The sequence below is a fragment of the Adiantum capillus-veneris genome, chromosome 9 (assembly GCF_014529385.1).
Source record: "Adiantum capillus-veneris isolate H3 chromosome 9, ASM1452938v2, whole genome shotgun sequence".
Taxonomy (NCBI): Eukaryota; Viridiplantae; Streptophyta; class Polypodiopsida; order Polypodiales; family Pteridaceae; genus Adiantum; species Adiantum capillus-veneris.
In genome coordinates, this window is record NC_140939.1 from 54,821,712 (window position 1) to 54,840,460 (window position 18,749).

Here is an 18,749-nt window from a genome sequence, read left to right on the forward strand (position 1 = left end):
AAAGCCGACCAATTTCTCTCAGAGCTTCCACTTGATGCTACAGCAGATAGAACCCTAACTGCAATGTGTTGCAGCTCCACTTTCTCCCCACCATAGAGGCGCACTTGTGTGTGCAATGGCATCTATATGCCATGGATCTTGGAACATGCTAGCTCTATTAGCATAATCAACTCACTGATAAAGCAATTTTCCCATCCTTTTGTCCCAATAGTTGAGAGCATATTGTTTTGAAGTCAGTCATGACTTCATTATTGGCCGATTGTTGGTGCATTTGAAATTGGGATCCAATACAAATGCGGCACCATGCAACGGCGTATGCAATTGCACCCATCGCTTGTTGGCAGTTGTTCTTATGGAAGGTTTGTCCTTTTCACCAAAGCCAACATGCTCTCTTACTTTGCATAAGGCATTTAACATATACCAATAAACTTGACCAAAGACGAAAGAGTCTTTGTTGACTATTCGCAAAAGATCTAAAAATGATTTGGCCAATGTGACAATTCTCTCTACATTGTACCAAAAAACTTGCAAGTTCACAAGCTATGCACATCTTGTAGTTGCCTCTCGGTAGCTAGGATACTTGTTGAGAGAAGCATCCCAAAATATATCGGCTACCGTTTCAATCAAAGCAGGTTTCACTTCTTGCAAGGTGGCAAGAACATAGTATGCGGTTGCAAACCTTGTCGCACAAAATATTTGTTAAGTTTTGTTGGGTGATTTTATTCAAAAAAGATCATAGAAAAATTGATGGTAAGAGTATGCACGAAACTTGGCACCCAAGTAATCTTTGGGTACTTAACTTGGATAGCCCTAGCTGCAGCCTTGTAATTGGATGCATTATCTGTAACAATTGCAGGCACATTCTTTGGCCCAACTACCTTTGCTATGGCTCGCTCATATGTCCTTGCTAGATAATCACTGGTCTTCTCTTTTAAAGAGGTGTCAATGGATTCTATGAACATAGACCCTCCAGGGTTGGCAAGCATCACATTCATGAGTGGCTTCTTCTGACAGTTGGTCCATCCATCCAACGCTATGGTGCAGCCATATGCATGAAAAAATTCCACCATTGTGCCCTTGAGGATGGCTTGAGTACTCATGTCATTCACTTTATTTAGATGCTCTATGCGCATCTTAGTATAACTAGGAAGCACAGGTTGTGCTCATTAAAGCATCTTGAAGTATGGGGTTGCGCATAGTATTGAATGGTAAACTGCACACCACAAAATCTTGCCTCCATTTCAAGTGAATCTCAAGCAATCATTACTTCTCTAACGCTTCATATTGCGTTTGGCCATTGGATAATGCTTTACTAACTTTAGTTAAGCTAGGATTTGCTGCTCATGATGTTGAAGCATGTCCATGAAAAGGAGTTGACCGGGGAGTGTGATCATTTGCTTCCGTAGGCACATGCTCTGTCCTCTCATTGAGAGCAGATATTTCAACATTGGTTGCAACTTGTTTGGCATTAGCACTTTTCTGTTTAGCTGCAAGAATTTTCTCTGCTATGCCAGTATACTTTGGCAATCTAGCATGAATATCTCTCGGAGGAGCCGTACACTCAGACACATTACCACGGACTTTGAACAAATGCTCTTTGATTCTAGTCGCATTATCATTGAAATCATGGCCGTAGCAGGTCTTGGATATCAATCAAGATGTATTCTTTCTAGCACACAGCTCGTGGATGTAACTCGAGTCATGTCCTTTCACCATGTTAAAAGATGAATTTAAACTGCCAGATTAGCAAATCCATCTGTCAATTTTGAGGTCAAAATTAATTCAAAGCAACAAACTACACAAGCAATTCTCTATCGATCAATATAGCGATCAAAATATGTCCACATTATCAATTAGACTCGCACTACATTATCAATTAACAATAAACAATGATAGTCTTATCATTATTCAATAAACTCATGTCAATCAAATTATATTTTCATGTGATAAATAACTTCATCACTTCAAACAAAACATTTCAATTACAATGCTCACATTGCACTATATTGATTCATCTAAAGTGCAAGCTTTTGGCTTTCACACATTACGATAATCAATAATCTTAATCACTTATTTAAAACAAATAAACAAATCTCATCATCATCTTGCACTATAATGATTTATCTAAAGTGTAAGCTTACGGCTTTCACACATTACTATAATCTATAATATTAATCAAATCTTGCAATTGATTCTCAATGGAACATGAGGATTAATTGCAAACCTTGACGATTATCGTTTCTATCTAAAGTTGAACATGAAGCTCTCACACTCCACGATAGATCTTTAAGAGTTTATCGATCTGCAGTCGTTGCACGTGTATGATCGAAGAGTATGATAGATGTAGCAATCCAAACAAAGATAATTTAATGTCAACATATTTGGACATGAGATTCCTAAGTTTTAATTCCAGAGAGAGCATAGTGTAATGGCTCTACACACAGGACAAACAAATTTATATCTCTGTTCACTTTGAGGTGAGAAAATATATGCACATCAAAATCGAACCTACCTAAATAAAACTGACCTCTATTTTATTATATTTTGCAGACTGATAACCTCATGTAAGAGTACACTCTGCACACAACGAAAATCTCTAAATTATATTACTAATTCACTTCCATATGGAAATAAACTGAGCACGCAACAAGTGACTCCTAAAAAATAAACACCTTGTATGAGTGAGAGTTTGAGCTCTACACAACATACAAACCCTACATAATTTGAACTTAAAAAAAAGAGTCAATCAAATTTAAAAAAATATTAAATTGATTTTAAACAAAAGATCAATTGAAAACATATAATATGCCATATATGGGCGTTTTATATGATGCCCCATATTATATGGGTGTTTTATACGATGACACGTCATAAAAAATAGACAACTATTTTTTTCCCAGATTTTTGATCAAAAGATACTTCGATCGGAATATCTTTCGATCGAAAGATGTTTTATACAAATTTTATCTCGATCAAAAGATGTATTGTTTGAAAGAAAAAACTATGTATACCGGCAACGCGCCTATTGAGACTAGTGTTGCTCTCAAAAGTTATTTCTTGTCAAACAGAGGACAAAAAAAAAATTGTGATAATTTAAAAAATAAAATTCAAAATACTTTAATTTTTTTACAAAATCGAATTTTATATTTTGCTTATATAATTTTATAATTATTTATTTTAAAATCAAATTTTCTAAGCTTTGTATGTTGTGTAGAGCTCAAACTCTCACTCATACAAGGTCTTTGTTTTCTAAGAATCACTTTCTACGTGCTCAGTTTACTGACACTTGGAAGTGAATTAGGATATAGTTTAGAGATTAGCGTTGTGTGTAGAGTGTACTCTCACATGAGGTTATTTGTCAGAAAAATATAATAGAATAGATGTCAATTTTATTTAGGTGATCGAGTTCAATTTTGACGTGCAAATACTTTATCACCTCAAAGTGAACATAGATAGAAATTTTGTTGTCCTGTGTAGAGCCATCACACTATGCTCTCACTGGAATCAGAATTTAGGAATCTCATGTCCAAATACATTGATATTATATTATCTTTATTTTGATTGCTACGTCTATCATGCTGTGTAATCGTACACGTGTATCGAATGCAGATAGATAAGCTTTCACAAAGATCTATGGTGGAATGTGAGAAATTCATGTTCGCACTTGAGATAGATATGACAATTGTCAAAGATTGCAATTAATCCCATTTTCAATGAGAATTAATTGCAAGATTTGATCAATATTACTGATTATTGTAATGTGTGAAAGCTTTAACCTTGCACTTTAGATAAATCAATATAGTGCAACGGATTACAAAATCGATTATCGTAATGTGTGAAAGCTAAAAGCTTGCACTTTAGATGAATCGATATAGTGCAATGTGATTGAAATGTTTTGTTTGAAGTGATGAAGTTATTTAGTCCATCAAAATATGATTTGATTGATTTTGATAATTATATTGATTGATAGAGTGATGCTTGTGCAGCTTATTGCTTTGAATTAAATTTTTGACTTCAAAATTAACAAGTGGATTTGTTGGATCTGGCATATGAATTTTATATGTCAGCATGGTGAAAGGACATGAGTGGAATTATGTCCATGAGCTGTGTGCTGGAAAGAATACATCTCGATTGAAATGCAATACATGCGGCCATGAGTTCAGTGGTAATGCGACTAGAATCAAAGAGCATTTGTTTAAAGTCCCTGGTAATGTGTCCGAGCGTACGGCACCACCAAGAGATATACATGCTAGATTGCCAAAGTACGGCTCGCATTGCAAAGAAAATTCTTGCAGCTAAAAAGAAAAATGTGAATGCTAAACAAGCTGTAATGGATGCTGAAATGTCATTTGTGAATGAGAGGATAGAGCATGTGCCTACGGAAGAAAATGTTCAAACTCCCCAGCCGACTCCTTTTCACAAACGTGCTTCGACATCAACAGTAGTAAATCATCGAATGGCCAAACGTTGTATGAAGCAATAGATAAGCAAAAGTTGCTTGAGTTGCACTTGAAATGGATGCAAGCTTTTGTGGCATGTGGTATACCATTCAATGCTATGCGCAATCCCATATTTCAAGATGCTTTAATGAGCACGGCCAGAAAGGGGTTTGTGCTTCCTGATTATAATAAGATGCACACGGAGTATCTAGATAAAGTGAAAGAGAGTACTAAAGCCATACTCAAGAGCATGATGGTGGAGTTTCTTCCTGCATATGGCTGCACTATAGCTTTGGATGGATGGACCAACTTCAGAAGAAGCCACTCATCCATGTGATGCTTATGAATCCTAGAGGGTCTATGTTTGTGGAAGCCATTGACACCTCTTTAAAAGATAAGACCAACGATTATCTATCAAGGATATATGAGCGTGCTATAGAAAAGGTAGGTAAACCAAATAATGTGACTACAATTGTCACAGATAATGCATCCAATTACAAGGCTGCATGAAGGGCTATCCAAGTTAAGTACCCATAAATTACTTGGGTGCCATCTGCAATGCGTACTCTTAATTTTCTATTAAAAGATGTTGTAAAAATGGCCATTATAAAGAAAATTCTACTAGATGCTATTCTTGTGGTGAAATTTATTAGAGAGCATCATTTCGTATACTCTTTTTCGATTAAAATCACCCAACAAAACATTGCATATAATTTGTGCAGCAAAGTTTGCAACCACATATTATGTTCTTGCCACCTTGCAAGAAGTGAAGCCTGCATTGATTGAAACAATAGCATAGATGCTGGGATGCATGGCTCAGCAAGTATCCTAGCTACCAAGAGACAGCTACAAGATGTGTACAGCTTGTGAACTCGCAAGTTTTTTGGCGCAATGTAGAGAGAATTGTCACCCTAGCCAAACCATTCGTAGATCATTTACGAATAGTCGACAAAGACTCTTTTGTCTTTGGTCGAGTCTATTGGTATATGTCAGAGGCATTATGCAAAGTAAGAGAGCATGCTGGCATTGGTGCAAAGGACAAAGCTTCCATGATCACAACTGCCAATAAAGTGATGGGTGCAATTGCATACACCGTTGCAAGGTGATGCATTTGTATTAGATCCTAAATTTCAAATGCAGCAATAGTCGGCCAATAAAGAAGTCATGAGTGACTTCAAAAAAGTGTTCTCACAAATATTAGGACAAGAGGATGGGAAGACTGCTTTTTATCAGCAAGTTAATTATGCTAATAGAACTGGCATATTCCAGGATCCATGGCATATAGATGCCATTGCACATGCAAGTGCGCCTCTATTGTGGAAGGAGTATGGTGGGAAGAAAGTGGAACTGCAACAGATTGATGTTAGGGTTCTATCTATTATAGCATCAAGTGGAAGCTGTAAGAGTAGCTGGTCGGCTTTTGACTTTATTCATACTAAGAATTTTCACCTCTCTCTCTCTCTCTTGTTACTTTTGCAATAAGAGTCATAATTACAGTTAGATACAATACAATACAATTTTTGCTGATTGAGAATACAAAAATGGTCAGTTGAGGGGATACATGACAAGTTGTGAATAAAAAAAACAATAGCTCTTTGCTCAATTAGACAGGGGTAAAGTGGGTGAAGTGCTCAACCCCAAAGACTAAGTCAGCTCATTGAGTAGTTCGTTTATGTCAAACTCCGCATTCTCAGGTGTAGGAGATGGGCCTAGAGGCCCTTGCTGCGAAGAACCACCCTAATCTGGCACTGTACCGTAGAGTTTTTCATATTGTTGGAGCTTGGCTTGGGCCTCTGATAGCTCTATCTCAAGCTCAAGGATTCTACCATGCAAAATATCAGGTGTCTCTCCTTGACTTGCAAGATCTTGCCCTTGGCTTGCCAATGCAACAAGTGTGTCTGATTCTTCAGGAAGTAGAACTATGGGATGTTTTCATGGAGGCATTGGATTATTAGCATGAATTTCAGCCACTTTCTCTCCAATCCAACCATGCCCAATGCCAGAGTTATTGGGGTGGTCTGACCAATCCACACGTCTCCCAAGGATGTCATGAACATAACATTGCTGTATAAAGTAGAGTGCCATGTAATTGTTGTTTGGCATAACTCTCTCTCAACGTATGAATCTTGCATATAGCAACACTTGTGTGTGCTGCAAATTTGATAGATTTACAAGCCTCGATTCCTTGGCATTGCTGCTGATTCGAAATAAATGTTGACACACAAAGTGGCTTGGACATAGTTTCCTGCACTCCTTAAGGCTGAGGTTCGCCTTGCAACCTGGAATCATCCTCTTCGTAGATTGAATGTGCTTCTCTTTGAGATGATCTTTCTCCAAACCATAATGCTCTCTCTCCTCTTCGTAGATTGAATGTGCTTCAGCGTGGTTAAGTTCTTCTTCCATATTTGTCAATCAAGCAAACATGTCATCATGAGAAAGATTTGTCGTAAAGTTAACATGTTATCACTTTCAAATCTTCAAAGAAATAGACAGGATATTGTAATCTTGCAACAATAAAGAGATATAGTATTTATCACCATGTCATTAGAAAGAGACAAGATAATTTGATCAATTATATAATTTAGAAGTGTAACTAGAGAGGACCATAAAAAATTCATCACTTGGTTGTAGAACAGAAATCGTTACAATGTCATAGCCCACTCTATGGGCACCATTTAGACACACAAAAAGATCAAACGCGTTAGGTCGAGCTAAGGGCTTGTTTTGCTTGCCACTCTCAAGGTGGGTAAGTACATTGCCTTAAAAATCCCTTTTGTTTTTCTCTTGTTGCACTTCCATGCACTTCAAGAGCCGTTTACAAGTATGGCACATGGAGTAGATATCCATGGCTTTATTCTGGGGCAGCCAATGGAAAATCTCTCTTGCTCTGCTTTCTAGTTTCTATTTGCAAGTTTGGGAGAGGAGGAAAGCATACCATTGTGGGGGTCTTTGTACATGACCCCCAATCCACAATATCTCCATACACTCCCTTCTGTTAAAAGTGAAGCATCATGTTGCGAGAGTAAAGGTCATTGTGGAGATAGTCGTGCACATGTAGATACTTCAAGGTTTGAAGAAGAGCATTTATTATCTGCAATATAATATTTTGAAAAAAATCTATTGTTCCTTCTGTGGTTACATAATCACGAATGGTAGGTTGACTACCATCTGCAGTTCATTCTCTTATCCCCTGCTCTACATGGGCGCCATTTTCCAAAAACGCGAAATGAGCATTGGATGCTCTATATGGTGGACCATGGCAAGTGGATAATTTTTTCCACGATGAGAGATGTCCAAAGCTGTGGCTTCGTCCTTGACCTATTGATCCATTGTGGGTCCATGGAAGTGGACCTTGAAGATTTTTGCCGCATATATTGTCTCTTTAAAGGCAGGGTGTGTGACACCTACACGTTTCACATTTTCCCATCTCCCTTCTCTCAACTACGGAGGCTGTATGTTGAAGACTACAGTTTTTGGTAAAAGATATAACACAGGGGAGAGCTAAGACTAATCAACTGCGAGAGTGGCACTAGCAGGAGTCTCTACTCTAACTGTAGTCTCTAGCTCTATAGTAGATTTGAAAGAGCTGACTTCCACTCTCGTGCACTTTGCTACTCTTTCTAGCTTTCCCTTGCTCTTAAACTCAGTATACAACTGTTGCACAAGTTGTATACGAGTAGCTACCCCTGGGAAAGTAATTATTTCACGTTTTTTAGATCCTGAAAAATCTTTGTAATCTGTCCAATAGACTGCTTGACCATGTTCAATAATGAACCGGCTGTCATTAAAGATATGTCAAATGTATTCTGGAGCATAAATGCATGCTAAAGCTGCTCAAAGATAGACTTTGATAAATCCTGTGTGAATTGGTAATACAATTCCAAAGCCAAGGGATGTAGGCAACGACCAAGCTCAAGCTCTGACATGCGATGAAAGTGACGTATTATCACTTCAAAGACAAATTTTAGATGATTCTTTGCTAGCTTAATATTCGCCATATCTGCAAGATATAATTTTATAACAATAATGTTCTCAGAGAGAGAAGAAAAACTATCAAATTTGTGTCATGTTTTTTAATCCAGATTTCATACACAATTTCACTTAATTCATAGCAAATGACGATATATTGATTGCAATACATACATTGTACAATAGAGAGGAGAATACACAGAGAGAGAAATGAAGAGATGTGAATAGGCAAGAAGTGTGAGGTACGTTTATCACAAAACCTGGACCCTGTTATGTGCACAACATAATAAACATAAACAATCAAAGTGTGAATGTGAACAACCTACCTGGTCTGAGGTACACTCAACACAAGTCTTCGACATTGTTGTGATGTTGATTGATAGTTTAATCAATCTAATCCCTAATGAAGTGTGTGGAACACACAACACAATTATCAGTGGGGATAATTTAAAAATCTCATATTGTGGTCAAACATCATAAATATTTACATCCAGGACAACACCAATTCATCTACTGATAAGTGACGTATCTACGGATACGAAAATACAAGGCGTGTCATGCTAAGATGAAGAGGGCATAGGTATGCATCTCTTCACTCTTAGGTAGACAAACATATCCCTCATATTTCTATGTAGTAAGAACGATGATGTGACTTAATCCAATCCCTAATAAAGTGTGTGAAACTCACAACAACACAAACTTCAGTAGACAACTTAACAATCTCAGATGCAGGCCAAATATCGTATGTATTTACATCCAAGACAACACCAAGTCACCTAGTGATGAACAATGACATGTCTCTGGAGTTCAAAACACAAGAGTAACCAATGCATCCCACAAAGATGAAGAGGGCATAAATTATGCATCTCTCCACTCTCTGTTTGACGAATAGAAACTCTTGTGTGCACGTGAAACAAACAAAAATTTGAGTTGCTCTAAAATTGAGAAACCTATAGGCCACTCTGGAGTGCGAGGTGTAGCATCATACCTACTGCACACCACGAGTCGACCACTAAATCCTATACTCATCCCTGTGGGTGAGAGATAGATAACTACACCACATGAGTGAGAATCGAAGTTTGTCCTAAAACCCTTCTCTGCAGTGAGCCAAGTGGCTGCACAGCATGAGAAAAGTGACTAATTTCTACACACTTCTAGAGTGAGCCGGATGGCTACACACCACAAAGTGGCCTATAACCTGCAAGCCAACTCTGTGGTGAGAGTAAAACAACTGCACCACACGAGTCTGGCACAACACACAAAAACAAGTGAGAAAAAGAGCAATACAAGTTGAAAGTTTTACCTCAGGCTCTGCCTGTCTTAAAACTCTCCTCAAACTCTGGCAATCTCAATCTCTGTTTGACTCACCAATCTCCTGAATCTCTACAACGGTTGTCGATCAAAACCGGTGATGGTTTCTTATATAAGATATTTTTTGATCAAAATTCATTTCGATTAAAAGATCTTTCAATCAAAAAGACTTTCGATCAAAGAAAAAAAATGGCAATACGATGATAATACGGGATTTTAGCCTATAATAGCATTTTATACGTATAATTATTTCGATACAGACATATAAATCCAACACTGCTCTTGGTAGCTAGGATACTTGTTGAGCCAAGCATCCCATCATCTATCGGATACCATTTCAATCAAAGCAGGATTCACCTCTTGCAAGGTGGAAAGAGCATAGTATGTGGTTGCAAACCTTGTCGCACAAAATATTTGTGAAGTTTTGTTGGGTGATGCTACTCGAAAAAGAGCATACAGAAATTGATGGTAAGAGTATATGCGAAACATGGAACCCAAGTAATATTTGGGTACTTAACTTGGATAGCCCTCCCTGCAGCCTTGTAATTGGATGCATTATCTGTAACAATTGCAGTCTCATTCTTTGGCCCACCTACCTTTGCTATGGTGCGCTCATATATCCTTGCTAGATAATCATTGGTCTTCTCTTTTAAAGAGGTGTCAATGGCTTCTACAAACATAGACCCTCCAGGGTTGATAAGCATCACATTGATGAGCGGATTCTTCTGACAGTTGGTCCATCCATCCAATGCTATGGTGCAACCATATGCAGGAACCAATTCCACCATTGTGCCCTTGAGGATGGCTTCAATGCTCATGCCTTTCACCTTATCTAGATACTCTGTGTGCATCTTATTATAATCAGGAAGCACAAACCCTTTTTTTGGTTGTGCTTGCTCATTAAAGCATCTTGAAGTATGGGGTTGCGCATAGCATTGAATGGTGAACCGCACACCACAAAATCTTGTCTCCATTTCAAGTATAACTCAGGCAACCACTGCTTATCTAATGCTTCATACAATGTTTGGCCATTGGATGATGCTTTACTAACTTTAGTTGAGGTTGGATTTGCTGCTATTGATGTTGAAGCATGTCCATATAAAGGTGTTGACTGGGGTATGTGATCATTTTCTTCCGTAAGCACATGCTTTGTCCTCTCATTGACAACAGACATTTCAACATCTGTTGCAACTTGTTTGGCATTAGCACTTTTCTGTTTAGCTGCAAGAATCTTCTCTGCTATGCGAGCACACTTTGGCAATCTAGCATGAATATCTCTTGGAGGATCCGTACACTCGGACACATTACCACGGACTTTAAACAAAAATAATCTTTGATTCTAGTCGCATTATCACTGAACTCGTGGTTGCAGGTCTTGCATATCAATCGAGATGTATTCTTTTCGGCACGCAGCTTGTGGATGTAACTCCACTCATGTGCTTTCATCATGCTAAAAGATTAATTTAAACTACTAGATCAACAAATCCATCTGTCAATTTTAAGGTCAAAATTAATTCAAAGCAACAAACTACACAAGCAATTCTCTATCGATCAATATAGTGATCAAAATCTGTCCACATTATCAATTAGGCTCATGCTACATTATCAATTAGCAATAACAATGATAGTCAAGTAACATTCTTCAATAAACTCATGTCAATCAAATCATATTTCCATGTGCTAAATAACTTCATCACTTCAAACAAAAAATTTCACTCACAATGCTCACACTGCACTATATCAATTCATCTAAAGTGCAAGCTTTTGTCTTTCACACATTACATTAATCGATAATATTAATCACTTACTTAAAACAAACAAACAAATCTCATCATCATGTTGCACTACATCGATTTATCGAAAGTGTAAGCTTACGGCTTTCACACATTACGATAATCGATAATATTAATCAAATCTTGCAATTGATTCTCAATGGGACATGAGGATTAATTGCAAACGTTGATGATTGTCATATCTATCTGAAGTCGAACATGAAGTTCTCACACTCCACGACAATAGATCTTTAAGAGCTTATTTATTTGTACTTGCTGCAAATTGTCATGCGGCTCCATTCACATGACAAGAAAATGAGCAAAGGGATGCCAATCAGGTTTAACCCTACATGATTATTCAACAGTTATAAGGGCTTGCTAATTACAAGCCAATTTTATGTTAAAAGTGTGCAAGATGCGGCTCTAAGGGCCAAAAGATTTCTTAGTAATGCTAAACACTGAGTATGCCTGAAGTGGTCATAGCTGAAGTTGAAGTACTCAAAGTTCTCTACAGGCCTGTCTTTTATGGATCGACAATCAGAGCTACGGATAAGAAGTTATAACAGTTTTAAGTTGAGTCAGTAGCAGATCTTTACTGGATTGAGCACTTGCTGATAAAAATTCAAAGATGATAGGAATGCATGGGTCCGAAGTGCTCACTTCTAAGAGCATGTCATGACGTCTTTCCAGTTTGCTAATCGGGGTTTCGGTTGGCAAGATATGGCCAGTTTAAGTATGGTCGGGGGCCGGTTCCAAACCGCCCTGGTCGCCTTGATCAGCCAAGTTCATCTAGTAATTTTGAGCTAACCATAAATTCTAGGAAATGGAGCCGTCAAAGAGGAATTGGTGGCAAATGAAGGCCCGTCTCCACTAGCATTGTATTTTTGAGTTGGCCAATATACAGGCTTACTGCAGTACAGTGCCGATATGTACGCTAAATGTGGCCGATACGAAAGACTTTGCCTTGACAGACACGAATACTTGTGTTTTCAAAGCTATGGTGACATTCAAAGCACTAGAATGGGCAACATAATTCAAGGTGATATTGCTAGTCGAAAATGTTGGAAAATGAAGTCATGAGCGGCGTTGCCTTGGTCGATATGTATACCAAATGTGGTGCCCATCCAATATTGGCCAAGGGGCACAACTAAGGCCACCCACAACATATGGCCGCCCAATGGCCTCAATCTAAAGGCCGCCCAAAAGGTAGGCTGGCCGCTCGGCCGTTTTAATTAAACAAATTATACATAGTGTGTTGTTGGACGGATACGCCGCGACGGACGTCAGCACAGCGAGAACTCACCTAACATGTAATGTCAGCTAAGGACGAAGTTCGACCCGCAGGCGTGTGGAAGCAAGCATAAGGTGTCAACCTACACTCGACCGACTCCTAACTAATTCCTACAGAGGTCTCTACCAATTGTCTAAGTCACAGCCTTCAAGAGTGCAAAAGAGGAAACTTCCTACAACGCTTTCTAGAGTCGAACACCCATCAAACAATCTCCAAACACCAAGGAGACCCTACTACCACCAATAGGCCGCTCTCCCTAAGGTCTATGAACCAAAATCACGACCCAAAACGCACGGTGCAGAAACACGTAGGATATCTGGCCGAAATCTGCACGTCTTCGTTTACAAAATCTAAAGTGCCTAATGTGTAGTTCTACTCATTGTGAACGCGTGGATATGCTGCAATGCAAAATCGGAAAACATATGCTCACCCAACCAACCGATGAAGCTCGTAGAAGGAGCTCACAAAGCCGGAACGTACGCGCGCAATGTTGGTATCGACACGTAGCTCTAGTCGGGGACAGCACGCTGGACTTCTCCGCACTCGATTCCGACCACCGTAGCACTCATAGCGTCAAGAAGAAGCTCACACTCTCTCTCTCGTACACAGTATGCTCACTCACAGACTTCAAACTTGTTTTTTTAAAATGACAAAAGGGTCCCTTTATTAAGGTCAAAAAGTGGTATATATACCTTACAACTTCCCAAACCCTAAAGTTCCAAAATCAAGCATCTATTCAATCTAACTATCAAAACTGGGATACAATCTGGAAACTTTTGTAAGTCCCAATATTTACAAGGTGAAAAATCGGGTTTTCCTCAATGAATGAATAATTACAAAAATAATAGTCCGCCGAGTAGTTAGATGCCGTGGGGTGTGTTCAACTTCTAACATCCCCCCCCTCCTTGTTCATTTCATCCCCGACATGGCCTTGATTAGCTGCTTCATCTTATCATTTCCCGCATCTTTAGCAGTGATTCATACCTTGCATGTAGGTTCAGCATTGTTGGGCCAAAGATATCCGTATGCATGGTGAAGAACCCCATATAAAATGCTTCTTCAAAATCTTGGAGGTGATAGGATGGTAGAAACATGATTCTTTGGTACAGGGCATGTATCACCTCCTTGGAAGTCTGACCTGACAGATCGTAAGCACATCTGTATGTATCTTGGAAGAAGAATATGCTGTCGGTCACCTGGCCCGGCTTGAAGGTCTCGAACACTGCTAGGATGGTTCTGCAGATTTTTCTCATCATAATGCATGTAAGTTCAGGTGAGCCAGTGAACAATTTTATGGCGCCCGTTAGGGTCTTTACCATGTATTGGACACTTATTCTCTCACCTGCCTTCACATCCGGCAGCTGTGGGTAATTCAACCAAGTGGGTTGGCTTCTTTGCAAAATTTCTTGTGCCTTCCACGTCCTAACCCTTGGTAGAGGACAGAAGCTGAGGTTGTCTCTGATATGTTTAGGTGCCTCTACCAAGTGGATTAGGTATTGTGGGTACTTGGTAAGCCAAGCCTTCCTCCACTTTGGCTGAGAATCCACTATGAGCTTAACTCCTTCTGGCCTCGCGGTGTCTGCATTGTAGAGAGGTACCGTTGGCTCTTCTCTGATTCGCCTGTTTATTGTTGCTTCTTCATACTTCAACAATGGATATGGGAGAGAGGGTTGAAGCCACTCGCGCCTAAGATTGCTGGCGTCGATCTTTTGAATTGTCATAGATTTGAAGACCCTCTGCTCCCATTCCAAGGCTTCCTTTGTGCTTTCTCTTAGCTCTGCCTCTATTTCCTTACGCAATTTTTCCTCCTCTTCTTCTGTTAGATCCTGCGGCTCTTGAGAGGATCCTCCTATGCTTTCCTCTTGCATGGGTGTGTCCACAGGATCTGCCACATTTTCGAGGTCGATGCCCTCATTGGCGGCTGGCCCTGAGCTTTCTGCCTCTGCTTGTTGCTGGCCTTTCAACTCCTCAATTTTCTTGAGGAGAGTCTGCTTTTCCGCTTCAGCTTCTCCGCCCATATTCACGAGGAGGTCATTAAGTTCAGCATTTACTCTTTCCGCCTCCTCGATCTTTATCTTTATGCTCTCCACTTCTTCTTGTAGTGCTTTTTGGCTGTCCTCCATTCTTGTTTGCATTGCGATAGACCCTTCAGCCATCATTAACCTTTGATTTTTCTCGAGAGTCAGCTCCTTCTGAAGTTCCTGCATTTTCTCTTCATATATTTGACTCTCGGAAATGATTTGAGTCGAGCTCGTAGCTCTAACTCTAGTAGGTGATGCTCGCAGCCTCTGGATGGTTTGATCTTTGACTTTTAATTGGTCCTTGAGCTCAAGGACTTCATCCAGGCTTGCTTCTTGTTCTATCTCTGCCTTTTCCTTGGCATTTCTCATGGCCTCTACTTCTTTTGTTTCTTCTGCCAGCTGTAGTGTCAGATTATCTCGTTCTTTTTCAGCATCTCGCAATGACTTGCTGAGCTGCAGACACTCTTCTTGAGCTGCTTGTATTCTTTTTGTTGCTGCCTCATTTGCTTCTTCCATTGCTTGGCAGTTTTGTAGAGCCGTTGCCAAGCTGGTCATCTTCTCTCTCTTTTTGCCTTTGGATTTGTGCCCGTAGAGAATCCACTTCCTTTTTGATCTGTTCTTTAGTGGCTTTGAGAGTCGTCATTACTTCCTCTGAAGCCATGGATTGTGCTCGCAATCCGGCTAGCTTTGTCATCACCACGTCCCAGTCATTGGAGGGCGGGTGTAGGTCTACAGTGTCTATAGCAATTTCTTTAAGTTCCACTAGCCGGATGCCTTGCCTCTGATCTTTATGCCCTGTTCTCGCCAAGTCGAATGCAACTTGTGGGGGCTTCTTCCTTTGTATAGCCTGCAGCTAGCAGGTCCAAAAATGCATAATAGGCCTCGTCTAATCCTTTTTGCTCAGACTCAGGCTTGGCCTTTTCCTTTGGCTGAGGTTCTTGCCTTTGCTGTTGCTCCTCAACTTGCCTTTCTTCTTGTTTGTCCTTAGCCTCCTTGTCTTCTGGTGGAGGGATGCTAGGAGGTGGTGAGGGCGGTGGAGATGGCTGTGGGCTGGGTTTAGGGCTATCTAGTAAAGCTGCCGGTTTGCCCTTTAAGTCCCTGTCTGCTTTTGTTTTTCTTTCCCTTTCTTGGCTTTCTTGTTCATCTAGCAATGTTTGCCTTATCTGCTCCACTTCCTCCTCGGTGAAAGGGACACGGGGAATGTTTTCCGCTGCAGCATCAAGAATCTCAAAATTCTTGATATAATCTTCAAAGCGGTCCCTCTGCACTCTTCTGGATGATTCGAACATAGACTCAAGAGATGGCTTCCAGAGTTCGTTTAAATCACCCTTGAGGGCTCTTTCTGCTCGGAAACTCTCCATCAGCCTCTCGAGTCTTGCCGCTTTTTGAGACCTGGTTTCTTTGGCTGGCACTTGAGCAGACTCCTTCCTTCCTTTCTTCTGCTCAGGTTTCTCCTCTTCAACGGGCTCTAACTGTCTCTTCAATCTCATAGCCACCTTTGGTGCTCTTTGTGGCTCATCTTCCTTGTCTTCTTTTACCCTTAGTCAATCATTCTGAGATGGTGGGTCAGGCCACCTTCCTTTAGCGTGTAGTGCTGCATAAACCACCTTGGTTATCAGTTATCCTGGAACTATGTAGGTTGGATTTTTGTTGCCCATCTTTACCAAGCTGTCATGTATGTATGCCGCATAGTTGATTATCTTTGGGGTGCCTTTTGTCATTGCCCAAGTAAAAGTCGTGGCAATTGCACCTGGCGGCATCCTGTACTTCTGTGGCCTCTTAGTGCACATGTGGAAGTACTGGTTGTACAACTGACACATAATTGCCACTTTTGGGTTGGCAATGTCTTCAAAGGATTAATTGGTCTTTTTCTCTTTGTACACCTTGACTTCGTCCCTTCTTTTTGTCACACTGTCTCCTTGATTAGAGAGGTCTAGTGCATGGGCTACAACCCGCTCCGTGATTATGATCTCTGTATCTAGTCTGCCTTGTAAATCTGTCACCTTGGCCACTCCATCCTCTTTGATGCTTGTTACAAACTCCCATACTCTTTTGATGTCCACCCCTGCTGGTATCGCCTCGAAGTAGTTATGGAGGTCAATTTTCTCTAAGTAGCCAACCATTTTGCTTCGTACAAATTCATTGAGCTCTCTTGGCAGCATTGGCAGCTCTATTACATTGCCTTCATTGTCTTTGAACACTCCCTGGTAGATCTTTAGGTCATTCGACTCTAACAGATCCTCTTGTATCCAGGTTGTTGGTGGGCTTTAATGTTCCTTCTGGAATGACAAAGGGTTCCACCTCGTCCAGATAATCTTTGATTGTCATTCTTTTCTTCTTTGCCGGTGACTTCGAGGCTGCCGTAGATCCTGTTGCACTCAGTAATTCAAAGTTAGCGTTTTTTCCATATTAGCTGCGAAACTGAGTTTTACTTATCCAAATGACTTGAAAATTGAAATTATAGCTTAAAAGGAACTTGTGAAGCTGTGCATGTGCTCACAGTGCAAATCTGGCCAAAAAGTTCCATTTAGACATCCTACGCGTAGGATGTTTTTTTTCATCAGAATTGATTCAGACTTGACATGCAGGTAGTGTAAGGCTCATGGAACATGGCTATATGCTTGGATTTGAATTTGAATATCAAAAAGTGGACTTTTGGGGCTTATTCAGGCTTTAGGTCACATTTTGGGTAGAATGTCCATCATAGGTAGCAATTGATGTCCAAATGGGTTGAAAATTGGTATATGGGCTCAATGCACCATGGTATTGGCTCCCATGATGTCATTCCTTGCACAGAAGGCTAAATTTATACTGGAGACATATTCCTATGCGTAGGATGTCTCTTTTCATCAGAATTGCATGAAAATTATTCTGTGGGTTTTCCTTGGCCTATGGAACATGGCCCTGTTCTTGGATTTGAATTTGGACAAGATTTGATGCTTGTAAGGCTTTGTGAGGTTTTTTTGGGCTTAAAAAGTGTATCTTGAAGGTGTTGGAGTCAAAAGTGATTAGAATGGCTTCAAACTTGTCATATGGTCTCTTGATGATGAGATAATTAGATCTGGAATGATAAAACATCCCTTCCATGCCAAAAAGGTCCAGTAGACATCCTACACGTAGGATGTCTATTTCATCCTTTTTTCTCCCTGACCACCTTTTTTCTCCCTGACCACACAGATTGTTTGCTGATGTGTATGTGAGTGTGTTGTGCAAGTTTCATGAGATTTGGAAAAGATTTGGTAGGTCAATGGCCCATTATTGACTCAATGCCCTAACTTTGCGTTTTTCCATGCATATGAGGTCAAATCTGGTCCAAATGTGATGAAACTTGGTGTATGGCTTGTAAATGTCATTCAGAACATGTGCATGACAAAAATTGTTGAGGTTTGTGCCAAAAAGTGCCCTTGAGACATCCTACGCGTAGGATGTCTATTGGTGATTTTTTCAGTGCTAGTGCTCCCAATGCTTGCCCTTTGCCCCTCTAAGTTGCTTTTGAGTCTAGTTTCAACAAAAAAGTAAAATGGATAGAGTATAACTCCCTGTGTGGACTTCAGAGCCTCCGAGCCGTTTTCTGACTTTTGGAGTGGTTTTTGGAGATGAAATTTTTCGATGTTGGTCTCCATAGCTTCCCAATCCCTTGGGGATCCTTGCCGTATGGTTTTTGTCGACTTTGGCTTCATCGGAGCTCCATTTGGCAATTTGTCTCTCTAGAAGCACCCGTGGTTGCGTTTACATACCTTTGATGATTTGTGGTGGTCTTTCACCATAGGACTTGGTTGTTGATGGTCTAGGAAAGCTGCTCGTGAAGTTTGGTGGCAAACGGACTTGCGGTTTGGCCGCAAGTGCATTTTGACGCTTTGTGTGTCTGATGCCGTTTCTGAGGTTTAGTGCCGCTTCGGATCACTTTTTGGTCATGCGGGTCATATAGACTGGTCGAGCATGTCGA